This window comes from Maniola jurtina, chromosome W (genome assembly GCF_905333055.1).
Source record: "Maniola jurtina chromosome W, ilManJurt1.1, whole genome shotgun sequence".
Taxonomy (NCBI): domain Eukaryota; kingdom Metazoa; phylum Arthropoda; class Insecta; order Lepidoptera; family Nymphalidae; genus Maniola; species Maniola jurtina.
The window spans coordinates 3938894-3953982 of record NC_060057.1 but is presented as its reverse complement, the minus strand read 5'-3'; the positions used below and the strand labels follow the sequence as shown (position 1 = coordinate 3953982).

Sequence of the window (15089 nt, the reverse complement as noted above, 5' to 3'; positions counted from 1 at the left end):
GATATACTGCTCCCGATGACGTTTCCATCTTTCCTCTCGCTCGCACCCACACGAAAGGGGATACCGTGAAAAAGACCGTGTCGAAAATCACTTTTACTTTGATAAATTCCAGTGTTGCCAGTCTCCGGTGACAAAAATACCCAAATGTCATTTGTACGAGCAAAACACATAATCACTCATACTCGGATTTTGCTAAAAGTGCGTATTTCTATTTTTTACAATTTCCCGAAAATCTTGAAATTTCCCTAAAAATGGGGTAATTTTTTCCCACCGATCTATACCTCGAATTAATACGTACAACCGCTTCATAGAAGCCGAATCGCTCCGATGTTGCCAACTTTGAGATATTTAACTTTTAAAATTGCGTTTTTTCGTACCTCGAACAAAACGGCCGCCATGACAGCCGCCATCTTGAAATTTTTAAAACCACTCCCGTTCTGTCAAAATACAGGATAATCGTGGGCGAAACACGAAAAAATAGTTATCCTTGACTACCACGTCTTGGATGTGTGGCACCGCGGTTCGGGGTCGAAAATTCAAAATTTTCAAAACGCTACGGTTCGGCCGCCATCTTGTTTTTCCAATTTTTTTCACATTTTCTATTAACCGTTTTTTACTTTCTTTAAAGATTGTAAAATTCGATGAAATCGGTTGGAAAACAACGGAGCTGCAAAAATCACATCGGCCGCCATCTTGTTTTTCCGAAATGTCATAATTTTTCCCCAGTCGAATTCCCCATCCGAACACAACTCCCCTTCATCACTATATCATTTTCCGTCTCTTTCAAGGAGAACAATTATGTCAATGAGTCAGTGAGTGAGTGAGTGGTAATCGAGCTATATATAGTATAATAACTAGTGTTTTGCTCGGTGCGCGAGCTGCTAAAGCAGCTCGCGTGACGTGGTTGGGTTGACAAGTATTAAAACGATAGTATTTATTAAGATACAAAATTAACCGCGAAAACACAATAAAACGACACCCATATCGATTTTTTTCTTAAAAAATGCATGTCCGCCATCTTGGATTTCAAAATAAATGTCGTTATCAAAATGAGCAACCTGGAAAACTCTGAAAACGACATCCATATCATTTTTTGTAAAAACGGGGTAGTTGAGGTTAATAAAGTAGGGTGCGTGGGTGCGCGGACCACTAAAGTGGTCCGCGAGCATGCAGGATTTGTTCCACCGAGTAGACCTTCGGACCCTAATCATCTTTTGCCAAGAAACCAGTCTTCCATCTTTTATATTCTCCGAGATAGACACCGACGAAATTTGTACGGCGGCCATCTTGTTTTTCCAAAATTTTCCATTTTTTCTATTAATCGTTTACTACATTCTTTAAAGATTGCGAGTTTCAACGAAATCGGTTGGAAAACAAAAGAGTTGCAAAAATCATATAGGCCGCCATCTTGTTTTTCTGAAATGTCATAATTTTTCCCTACTCATATCGCGCACCAAAACATATCTCCCTTACATTATCGTATCGTTATCCGTCTCTTTCTAGGAGAATGAGACATTCAATATTCGCCATACAAAATGTATGTAAAAATAAATTCCGCCATTTTGAATTTTTTTTCTATTCATCGAGTAGACCGTCGGACCCTGATCATCTCTTGCCAAGAAACCACACTTCCATCTTTTATACCCTCCTAGCTGGACACCGGCGAAATTTGTATGGCGGCCATCTTTTCTTCGCCATTTTGAATTTTTTTCCAGCTATTTGGCAATTGGATGACGTCATGAATGACATTTGCTCGAGCACCCCCAACCTATCTTCAATACCTTAAGCGGGCCTTCCACCCGTCTCCGAAACCCTCAATCATCAGCTCTCTCCATAATTTTGGCTTACTAACTTTTTGTTTTCTATACGACACCATCAGTGAAAAAAAAATTTTTCATACAAAATTTTACAGGAGTTTCTTAGTTGAAAATCTCGAAAATCTCCCCAATAGTGGCAACACCGGTTGCATATATCGATACTGCCAGCCGAGATACACAATCGATTCATACATATTGACTTTCCAAAATGTTGCCAACTGCCTCAAAAACGTGATCAAAATTTCGAAAAATTCAAAAAAATACAAAATGGCCGCCAACTCGTTTTACAGAAATAAATTACAACGTTGTACAACTTTTCCAATAACAACAGGATATACCGCTTCCGATGACGTTGCAATCTCTCCTCTCGCTCGCACCCACGTGAAACGATCGCCCCTGAAAAAACACCACGTCGAAAATCACTTTTTCTTGATAAATTCCAGTGTTGCCAGTCTTCGGTGACAAAAGTACGCAAATGTCATTTGTACGAGCAAAACACGTAATCGCTCATACTCAGATTTTTCAAAAAGCCCGTATTTCGATTTTGTACAATTTCCCGAAAATCTTGAAATTTCCCCAAAAATGGGGTAATTTTTTTCCTCCAATCTATACCTCGAGCCTATACGTACAATCGCTTCAAAGAAGCCGAATCGCTCCGATGTTGCCAACTTTGGGATATTTAACTTTTAAAATTGCGTTTTTTCGTACCTCTAACCTAACGGCCGCCATGACAGCCGCCATCTTGAATTTTTAAAAACCACTCCCTTTCTGTCAAAATACAGGATAATCGTGGGCGAAATAGGAAAAAATAATTATCCTCAACTACCCCGTCTTGGATCTGTGGCGCCGCGGTTCGGGGTCGAAAAATCAAAATTTTGAAAACGCTACGATTCGGCCGCCATCTTGTTTTTTCAATTTTTTCGACATTTCCCATTAATCGTTTACTACTTTCTTCAAAGTTTGCAAAATTCGACGAAATCGGTTGGAAAACAACGGAGCTGCAAAAATCACGTCGGCCGCCATCTTGTTTTTCCGAAATGTCATAATTTTTCCCCAGTCGAATTCCCCACCCGAACACATTTCCCCTACATCATTATATCATTTTCCATCTCTTTCTAGGAGAACAATTATGTCAATGAGTCAGTGAGTGAGTGAGTGGTAATCGAGCTATATATAGTATAACTAGCTGATGCCCGCAGCTTCGCCCGCGTGGATTGGTCAGATCCCCTGCAGCATCAGGATTGAGGAGTTGGACTCCAAATTTTTTATGCAACAATGTCGCAAAGTTCCTCTATCGATTAAAAAAGAAATGACGCAAATCGGTTCAGAAATCTCGGAGATTTCGGTGTACATAGGTAGAAAAACACAACTCCCTTTTTAAAAGTCGGTTAAAAAAGTAGCCTATTTTACGCCCTGGTCAATCCTCTACTTGCCTGTGAAAGTCCCGTCAAAATCGGTTCAGCCGTTCCAAAGATTAGCCTTTTCAAACAGACAGACAGACAGACAGACAGACAGACAGACAGACAGACAAAAATTTTAAAACGTGTGATTCAGTTATGGTATCGTTCAAATAACCATATGAGCTTAATATGAGGTAGTTATTTCGAAATTACAGACAGACACTCCAATTTTATTTATTAGTATAGATATCTCAGGGTCAAATGTTGCTTTCAGATCAATTTCATTTTGCTCCAGATTGACTATCTCACCCCTGAAGCTATATGCGTATGTCTTGTTTGGTATAGGCGCTTCTAAAAATTGTTTAATCAATAAGTAAAAAAAATATATACTAGAAAATATATACTAAAAAAAATGGTACAGGTTGTATTATAGTTTCAAAGCAGTTTATACAATATTATGCACAAAACAGAATATAATTAAACTTATTTATGGATGTGAGTGTTCCATATTATAACAGTATGTCTTATTAGGTATAAATCATTCATTAATTTACAATCTTCCAATTTTACCTTTTGTTCAATTCTTTAATTTGCTATTTATACAGAAAAAAATGAATGACATATTATTATTAAAATGAAACACTGTAGTTAGTAGGTTATTTATATAAATTAAATAATAGTATAGTAACCATTTAATTTCACTATCAACTAACAGCCCAAATGGATAGTGAACTTACGAGTGTATATATGTAATCTGTCGATAAGTTACTTAGCAACATAACAGTTTTTAGAAAAACACATACTTTTTTTTGACAAAATATAAAAATTTTACTAAATAACTTATTAATAGATTACATACAGGATTGATTGATTTATTATTATTTTCTACAATAATGACTAGGACTGCAAATTTTTTTTTTTTTAATATAATTATTGTGTATTAATGCTGTATGAATTATTAAAATAAATTATTGTCTCATTGTCCTCAATATTCATTGGCTGTATAATGGTTTCCAGTAATTTAAAAGATAACAACTGCTCACCACCAGAGGATATTTGTATTTTGTCAGGGAAATGAAATCGCACAATGTCTGGTGGAACAGACAAGTTGTATTTGGCATCTGCATCTGGATGAGCATCAATATGGGTGACTTGATTTGTACTGCTTGCATATCTGATTATTGCACCCACTATAAGGCCTGCGAATAAAATTGGATATTAATATTTTTATCTAACAAGAATTAGGAATAGACAGATTTTATATTCAAATGAACTTTGACAAGTACTTTTGTACTTTTAAATGCATCTACCACTGGTTCAGAGCGGCCATCCTACTGAAAAGAATAAGAAAGAAACTCTACTCTTACTACCACTTGCTCTTTTCAAAGATTTGATTTACATTATTATACCATGTAGGTACAAAAAATTAATCGCAATCTTGCACATTGTTGAAGCGAGCTGTGAGTTAAATCCATGCTCTTTTAATGTTTACATTCTTTAATTGTATAATTACTAAGTAATTATGCTTTTTTTCAGGAGGATACTTTTGATAAATTAAATAAAAGGCATGTCTGCAATTGATTGCAAAATTTTGTTTTAAAGATTACTCTCATTCCTACGAAAGAATTACAGATTTTCTTGAGGCTGAGCACAGGAGTTGCAACTAGCAAGCCTTTTATGATTTCTAGTATGCATTCAGCTTAAGGCTCAAAGCACCAAACTTTGCCAGTGACACTATAAATATTGCAATCCTATTTGATTGGCTGACACTCCTCTCAAATTCATATATTAAGGCAATGTTATTTATTAAGCAAAAATTGAAAATAGTAAACATTGCATAAATCAAATAATATTCCAATTCTCCAGTGTAACAATACAAATTATTATAAACTACAGTCACTGTATAATCTCAACACAGAAATATACATATAAGTGGCATTTAGTCATAAGACACTCCCACAAAATACCACAAAAAGCAGAGTGACAATGGAAATACTCTTTTTGTAATAACTATAGGGTCATTACTCATTACAAAAAAAATACGAAAATCAAATTACAAAACTCAGTGTATAATTGCAAAAGGTACCTTATAATTACTTGTGCTCCTGTACAAGTATTACTAATTACAGGTACAGTGGGTACAATATAAAAAGGCAAATATCCGGGGGCGTGCGGGATCATAATGCGTGCGGCGTCGCGGGATACACCTTGTGTTATTAGCGTGCAGCCTGTGTAATAACAGAAGCTATTTCAAAGCTCATAAATTATTTTCGTCAGTGAGCAAGGTAGAATACAGATGCGCCATTAGGTATACCAATAGCTCTATGAATTTTAGTCATCTGGCTTTACTTCTTTAAGGTGTCGTACAATATACTGTTACAGTAAGGTTACAGTAATTCAAAATTAGAAAATAGGAGGTAAAACTAAAATGGGTTGTCTGAAAGAGAAGTGGAATAAGATTAGTTTAATCAAATTGGCAAAGTAAGTAGAATTCTCTAAAAAAAGTTTTGTAAAAGGAGTTAATTATTTAATCATAATTTTATTAATGTTTACATCATTAATACAAACATACTTATAACTATAAGTATGTTAATAGGTAAAAAATTATGCAGACAAAAGTTTGAAGTGCTTTGATTATTTGACATCAATCATCAGTCATGAGTCATTCTTGTTTTCCCGTCCCTTCTGTTCTAATTCCATAGTCTTTGCCCCAATCCTGATTGTACGCGCAAATTGATCTCACGGGCGCGGTATTATTGATATCCACATGGGAGGTGCCAATTTATTCGCGTTTAATTGGACGCAAATGGCCCCTCGCGACGATGCCTGACCTATCTCACGGTGGATTATATCCAACTAGGTGTAATGGATTTTACGAACAACTGCTTTTGTGCGAGAGGTTACAGGAAATTAATTGTGAATTAATTATTATTTAGTAAAACAGGGGTTTGAAATTTGTATAGTCCACCCGGACGAAGTTATGGGCATAAGCTAGTAATACTTTAAAGAGATAAAGTTTGTGAGTTTGGATGTACGTAGTAGTTAATCTTTTTTAGGGTTCCGTACCTCAAAAGGAAAAAAGGAACCCTTATAAGATCACTTCGCTGTCGGTCTCTCTGTCTGCCTGTCGCGTCAGTATATTCAAGGGAATCAAAACCTATAATATTGAAGTTCGGCAGGTAGCAATGTGTTAGTTATAGCATAAGTAAAGGAAAAATCCGGAAACAGCAAATACGTGGTTACTTCGCAAAAAATAAAAATTAAAAATCAGTATTCACGACCAAATAATATGTTTCCTAAATCATATTACAGGTGGCGCTGTCCGTCATCTAACAGTGTTATACAGCTGTTGGAGCGATATTTTTTTTATTATACTGATTCGAGATTTCTTGTACAATGGTACGGCAGATGTGTTTTGGAATAGAGACCGCGTACCAGAAAGCGCAGTGTGGGACGACCTTCAGCCCGCTGGACAGATGACCTGAAGAAGGTGGTGGAGACCGGGTGGATGATGCCGTGTTTGGCGGCACGCTCTTGGAAAGACCTATGTTCAGCAGTGGAAGCATACAGGCTGATGAAATGGAAAAATAAATGGAATGGTACGAACGGAACCATTCGTGTGCGTGTCCGACTCGCATTTGTGCCGATTTTTAGCCGATGACAACCTCTTCTTTCTCTTGTTGTTGAATAATAAACGAATAATTATTTAATTGGTTTCATTCTAACAGCCGGATATTAACGTCACAACACCCACGGCCCACCGTGTTCCCAAACTTAAAGACCGACAAATAATATCTATTTACTAATTACTACCAATGTAATGATATTCTCTATAAATTAAAATACTAATTTATTGATTGTACAGCCTTCCGCAAACATTATATAAATTGTGTAACAGTTTGTCTTTCTGTATGTCTACACAATGCGAGTCAGTGTGCTTAGTATGAGATTGTACGGCGTACGTTATTTTATTTCGTACGTACGTACGTACGAAATACAATAACGTCGGAGTAAAATGCACCTCAACTTCCTTGATTTACCCTAGACAGCTGTGATGGGATAAATGAACATTTTTGTATCATAAATATTAAAATTCAAGATAAACTATAAAAAATAAAAGCGACATCCGGCTTGGGAATTTATGATACATAACAATGGAAAAAGTAATTATAGTAAAAAAATAACAACACTACTAAAATCACTTATATCTTTAGCTAACCATGCATCTAAACGACACAAAATCCTCAATTATCTCAAAAGTTAGCACTTGCCAGTCCGATGCCTACACAACTGCAGTAGTGGTGTCAAAAAATAATTTATCTATAATACATATTCAATATAAAAAAATATTCAGGATATTAGATATTCCTTAAACCCCATATTTAATATAAAATTTTTAAAGCAATACATTTTCTATTAGTAATTGCTTTTAAATTTGACGAGGCGTTTGCCAAAGATAGACCTACGATCTACGTCACACGATATCAGTAGCGAATATCATACGCGATAAAATATTATATTCTATCGCTACGCGTTGGTTTTTAATTCGTTTGGAATATCGCCCCTCGGTAGTTTCATTTATCAAATAGATTCTTTCGATTTTGCTATTCAATCAGGACAGTAGTTTTATTTGTTTGTGAACTTGGTTGTGGGTGAATACTGAATGTAAATAATATCATATTTCGATATTCGGAGTTGATATTATCACAGATTAGGTTAGTTACTTGATTTTGTGGATTTGTGACGCGCATATTTGTTATTATAGGTTAGGTACGTAAATTGTATTGGTCTTTTTGGAAATGTGTGTGTTTGTGTGGTCTCATGATGGAACCGGGTGGGCATAGTGGATTATATCCAGGGTCTCATGATGGAACTGGGAGGTAGCCATAGGAACCGAGTGTCTGTTATAGCTCCGGCGTGCTTGGAGCTTGGGTTGTTCGATTTTTGTATTAGTTTTAGCCGTGATGAAGGCTAAAATAAAAACTCGTTATTAAAACGATTTTTAAATAGGTAACTGGGTAAACTTATCTACTTTTTGTACCTTCTTGACATTTCTTTATCATTCCAATTGTTTTTAATTTTGCATAAATACGTAGGTAGGTATAGGTGCCTAGGTATTTAGAGTAAAATTATTACCATATACTATACGTCTTTCGGGATTTCTTTATTGTCATGCTTTTTAGGGTTCCGTATCTGAACCTGAAGGGTGCTAACAAGGAATACAGAATCTATTATTTATTTTTGTGAAGCTTGTAGGTACTTATTGAAGTAAAGGTTTACAAGTGCCTTTGAAATTTGTTGGTACTAGTATATCGTGTTAGGTACTATTTTTATTACTTGAGTGTTATTGAAATGGAGACCCGTGCTCAGTAGTGCGCCGGCGATAAGTTCTCACTTCTTTTTGATGATTCTTATAAAAAATAATAATGAAAAGAAATAATTTAAGTATAAAAATACAAAATAAAAATTATTTGTTTTTTTAAAGTGATATAATATATTTCTACAGAACCTCCTCCGACACCTCCCAGACGTCGCTTTTAAGGTGGTAATCTGTATAATGGTTCGCTAGGGGTGAAAGCAACAGAAAAACAGGTGCAAGCGATTCTCGACCTTATTGACGGTAACGAGAAAGTTGTTATTTTGTCATATTCTTGCTCAGTATCATTCATAGATTGCTAATATGTGGTTTTCTGAAATATGTCAATAAGGTTGAAAATCGTTTGCATGCAAGTTTCTGCTTGCGGCTTTTTTTTTGATAGTTATTTTAACAGATATTTAGAACAGAGATTTAGTTAGATAGTTTATTTTAACGTAAAAAATATTCAATATTTTTCTGTAACAAACATTAATATTATGATATAGGAATCTAACCATATTTGACACCTCTAAACTGCAGTGATCTCACTGGCGACTGTGTTGGTTAGCGGAAACAAAACAACGATATTCGTCGATTCGACGGAGGTTAGTTTTCTCGGTTAGTTAAAGTCAAAATACCAGTGATTTTAATTCGCTACGTTTTCGCTTGGAGCGCTGGCTGTAGATGTATGACCGAACTTGAGCGAGATAGAATTTATTTCGCTGAAGTGTTCCGACGCTCGAATTCTATCAACGTTGGTGTAATATAAAATCTCATACTTAGCACACATGGTTTGGTACATACTGTAGATAATTAAAACATGTACTGTTAAAAGTTAATTAGGTACATGTCTCGTTATTTTGAGTTATTGAGTAACTGGGACGGTGCCGTTGCTTTTGATTTTGATTTATATGATAGGAATAGGATTGCTTCTAAGAAGTGAGACATTATAGAGCAATGAAATCCGCATATTTGTTGTTCTCGATGTTTCATATTATTTCACGATGCAGGTAAGGTCCAGTTGCTTAACAGGAGGTTAAAGTTACGAGGGTTACTAATTGATTTATTAACTTTGAACTACAATTTTACCTTTAACATTGATCATGCAGGTATTAATAGGTAGGTGCTAACTTGTGCTTTTCATTGGTGGTCAAAGTTAACGGCAACCGTAACGAAATTTTAACCACCTGTCATGCATCTCTTCCTTCTCTTCAGCTGTATTTTTCAGTGGCTTTGACCGGATAAAAGTTTTGATTGTAACATACCAAAACCTTAGGACTCAAGCAACTTTGATTTCGTTCTTAGATAGCTATTATGGACCGTCGCGCGTCAAGTCTATTTTTTTTAGTAGCAGAGTTAGACAATAATATACCGGTGGATAGGTACATAGTAACTGAAACCAAAGATATAACGTGCTTTTAAACGTTCTAAATTTTCTAAACCTCAAGGAATAGAGGTCAAGTTCAAATCTATGTTCCATAAAACCATAGCGATACAATTAAAAATACAAAACAAATTAAATTAAAATATTTAAATGGAATATTTTAACAGTTCCAGATGAGAACAAATTCACATTTCACTGTGAAAAAAATCGTTAAAACTAATTGTATAGAAAGTGTTGCAAACTAACCGACATGTGCGAAATGTTCACCACAGACAATTCAACAAAATTCCTTTTGGCAGAATTAGCTTATGCAACTTTGAAACTTATTTCTGAAGCTAGAAAGGCCTTAACTGTGTGTAGTTTAATAAAATCGATTGAAAAGCTTTTATGTCTTGTGTTAGGGATATTTAGATTCTAGAGTGTACAAGCGATTACCGTTGATTATATTCGTCAGTAATAATGTCCGTTTGGTGATTCGATTGCTCCTATTAATTTCGTTACAAAGATTTAACGCGTAAAACGCTTGGGGCGTCATTGAGAATTTTTGTCCTTACATTAAAAGATTTTTAGATCCATTTCTCTGTTACGTTATTTTGTGTCAGCGTTTGACTTCTTTCAACCCTGGCAGAGTGAACTAGAGTGAGGAAGCTCTCAGTATAATCCTGAATTCTACATCTGCCAAATATTAGGCTAGGGGTGACATAAAATCAAAGACCTAGTCGTTTTATAGCCTACCTAGCCTACTACATTTGATGCCTGCCAGTGTAGTTTGACACCTCGACGATTTGTTAGAAGTTTCCTAACTCGGAACTGTACACTGGTGAGATGTAAAATTTTATATTGACCCTATGTAAGTTCACTTCCTTGGGATAGTCCTTGAGAGGAGAGCGCGTTAAAGCAAGCGTAGTGTGGGACACCCTTCAGCACAATGGACTGACGATATAAAGCGGCTGGTGGGAAGTGGCTGGATGAGAACGGCTGAGGACCGGGTGTGGTGGCGCTCTCTAGGGAAGGCCTATGTCCAACAGTGGACATCCACAGGTTGATGCTGATGATGATGAAGTTCATTCTAAGGTCAAATGTCCACGTTTACTTGCAGAAGTTAGCTTTTAACACCGTATACTCTGGTAGGAAAGCAACTTCTGCAGTTTTGTATGCTTACAGAACTTACTGGCATGTCAATGACAGAGACTTCTGCAAGAAAACTTGCCAGTGGGCATTTCGCCTAAAGCATTTGAACAGGTGCGGTGCGTATAATAAGTAACTATTAGTACGTACCAATCTAGTTTATAGCATCGATTGAACATACTTGTCATTAGCAAGAAAACGTGAAAAGGATAGCAGAAGTGTAACCATAGTGTTCATTCGCTTGTTCTTCTGTTTGGTGGCGTTAGAAAGTATCTAAAAGCAGTGACGCATGCTGATTGAATAAAGCTTCTTCCCATTTCAGGTGTTGATACTATTAGACCTATCTAAGAAGCCAGTGGTCTTAGTGTTATCTACATATTTACATTACAGACAATTATTATTTACTAGCTGTGCCCGCGACTTCGTTCGCGTGGAATAGTGACTTTTCGGGCAGCGTGATTCTTTAAATTGGCATAACTTTTTTATTTATGAACCGATTGACATGAAATAAACACGTGAAGCTTACTAAAATATATTAGTGAAAACCGTATCTAAATCGAATAAGCCGTTTCTGATATTAGCGTGCACAAACACACAGACGAAAAGACAAAAAAAAAATTTATTACAATTTCGGGTTCAGCATCGATATAATAACAACCCCTGCTACTTTTTTTTTATATATTTCCATTGTACAGACACCACTTTTCTACAATTTTATTATATGTATAGATCATCACAAATTACCCTACCTTTTCCCGCCTGTGATCATAATCAGGATACCAGTCGCCGCTCTCATCACCATCGTACATGTCCTCATCATCATCGAGCTGGTTGTCATCCTCCAGCACCGTGAGGTCGTGCAGTTTGTCCAGAGACTCGGAGCCCTGGCTCTCCTTCTGAGGAGCTATGGCATCGTCGACCAAATTGACGTCTTGGTCGTCGTCTGCGTATATCTGGAAAAGAAAAAGAGAATTCAGACCATGTGTTTCAGCATAGTGAATAATCCATATACTAATATTATAAAATAAATGTGAAAGTGTGTCTGTCTGTCTGTTATTTTTACAGCCCATCTGTTTAACCGATTTTGATTAGTACTTATATCTAATAGCTTGCAAACCGAGGTCTAAGAACGTAGACTACTTTTGGTACCTACAAGAAAAGAAAGAAATTCATTTCATTTACACTTATCTATGTCAAATAGTCCAAAGATTTTACTGTTTGTTATCTAATGGAATCCTAAATCTAATTTGATCAAATTAAATACTATATTTATTATCAAAATATTCACCGCAAATACCTACAATCCCGTACGTACCAATAATACGTGGAAACAACGTCCACTCCATCCGTAGGAAGGACGTTGTCATCCAAACTTCGACGTTGTACTGTCAATTGTTATTTACCGTGAGTACGTCAGTACGTTCCTGTACTGTTTGTGCGAAGGACGCAGTAGAGTTCATAACAGTGCGGTGTAAGTGTAGTATGACTATAGCTAGGCGAGTTCCAAAAACCAATATTGAAATAGGCGAGCACGGAACCCTCGGTGCGCGAGTCTGACTCTGATATTTTTTTACACATTATAGCTTATATTTTGTCATGTAATGGTTAATCAAACACGCTGTATATCTATAACCAGATCCTTATCATGCTCATCCTGTATATTTACTGAATGCAAGGCTAAATTACTTGTAAGTTCAACATCGAAACAAGACACGATTCAAGTAACGAACAAGTGAAGTGATACTAAGAAGCCTACAGCTACATCCATTAGTGATAGCAAAGGTCACAATCTGTGTCACTCACATCACGAATTCAATTAGGATGCCAGACGGTGTATCATTGCATCGACAGAGCTTGATTTGAGCAAACAAACGATCAGATAACAGCATCATATCTGTTAGTGATGGACTATTTCACAGATAGCATGTGAAAATGCAGATAGCAAATAACCGAGTGGAGTCCATTTTGGTATCACAACCAAAGGACCTTTTTTCGAGTAATATTATAGTTATTCTATTTGGACTTTCTGTGGCACCAAATAAACACTTTTTTTTCAAAAATCACGCCTTTCGTTCGATCGAGCAAGCGAAGGGTTCTAAAGTTGAACCCAGAATATCAAAATAGAACCCTGAGCATAAACGAGGAATTCAAAGGCACGAGCGCAAAAATTATGCAGCCGTGCAAAACACATAACTTTTCATCTCACTCCTTAGCTCGGAAAGGCTTTTTTATCGTTCGAATTCTGTGTGGAAAAGTCCATTTCAACCGCTAGCATGGAAAAGTTCAATTCGTGATTTAAGGATGGTGTATCTAATTTCTTTTCCTTTTATTAAATAACACGAACAAATGATTTTTTTTTACGTGAAATGGCACCTGTGAAATATTAGAGTTATTGATGTTTCTATATTTCAATCCGTATTAAATAATTAGCAAACGATTGTTAGTGCGAAAATTGAAAAATCATTATCCGTGAAAAATCACCTGTGAAATCACTGTGAAGAAAAAATAATTTAAACAAAGATTTAAAAGTAGCAGTAATGGTCATCTCTAAGTCAATCGTTATCTCTAAGCGAGTCATTACCAATTAAATGTGTTATTTGATAATGTAGCAAGTTCTATGGCAAAAAGAGCATTATTCTTGTAGAGATGTTACTGATATGTTACACTAATTGGCTAAAAACGAACATACAAACTCTTTGATTGGAAGAAACTAGATAGAGAGAGCCGGCATGTGCCAGACCTTCGTTATTTTATAAAAGCTGAAAGTTTCTCTGCGTATCGTCCCCAACACAGGGAGGAACGATCAGTGACTATGAAGTTTGGGTCATGGTGGCGCGATTACGATGAGTTCAGAAATAACACTTTTTAATGTATTTTTTTGCGATGTAAATTCACGGTTTTCGAGGTTTTGTTTTATTTGTGCTAATAGACATTGTATTGCTACCTGCCAAATTTTATGATTCTGGGTCAGTGGGAAGTATCTCATAGGTTTTGATTTCCTTATCGAGTCTTGACAGACACGACAGATACGTAGACAACGAACTGATCCTATAAGGGTTCCTTGTTTTATCTGGAGGTACGGATCCCTAAAATATACAAACATAACAAGGCGCGATCTACAAACATTACTTATCACTCATCCATTAAAACCCGAGTGTCAGTAAGAAAAATATCTTCATCTGATGCGTGTTTATTTTCGCCCGTCCGCCGACCGTCTGCTGAGTGCTGCGCCCTGTTGAGACAATATGAGTAAAATTTCGGCATTGTTCCCGACATACCGCTTTTAACCAGTTTTATCGAGCTTTCAGTTTGAATTTGAAATCTTTCGACGTATTTATCGATTACTATAGAGTATAGATATACTACAGATATATTTCCGTGAAGAAAATCAATTATTTATACCCCCGGCCACGGCACAGTGTTTATGTCGGATTCCTACCGACTAAAAACCTCATGAAGTTCCATCCCACCGCTGATGACGGAGCATAAGGGATCGACAACGCCTCGTTACTCCGCAGCAGACCCACCACTACATACCCCAAACACCGTTAGCGCCAACCAGCCCGAGGTCCACACCTTGAACGACGGACCACCCCGTGTCCATCATTCACAGGTTCTCCCGAGGGGTAGGGTTCGCGGGGTGGGCAATTCCCTTTCTACTTTCCCCATCCTCAACATCTCCCTCGCCCGTCACCAAACTGGACAGATGATAAACCGGTGGGGCAGCCAGTGATTAGATGGGTGGTCAAACACTTATCACCAGTCACCCAACACAGCCATACCTTCCACTCATGGGGCTATACATATGTCCCATGGCTACGTTTGTAAAACTAAGTATGTAAAATCGGAAATATTACACGCAATCACTTAAAATTTGGATTCACGCACATGGCCCAGTTAGCTTATTTACTAGAATTTTTCTTCAGGCATTGAGTAAGGGGCTTTGTTACACGTGCAAAATCAGGGATGAATTTTCTGTAATATCCTAGCAATCCGAGAAAACG

At 36.7% G+C, this 15089-nt stretch overlaps 1 long non-coding RNA gene across 1 annotated transcript; it reads right to left on the bottom strand.

Annotated features, from left to right (window-relative positions):
* Positions 1–3469: 3469 nt before the first annotated feature.
* Positions 3470–14868, bottom strand: LOC123879763. Its single transcript, XR_006799067.1, has 5 exons — positions 14858–14868; positions 12223–12224; positions 8354–8359; positions 4261–4416; positions 3470–3568 (listed from the first exon to the last, which is right to left on the bottom strand). It is a non-coding gene; the product is annotated as an uncharacterized LOC123879763 (long non-coding RNA).
* Positions 14869–15089: the final 221 nt, after the last annotated feature.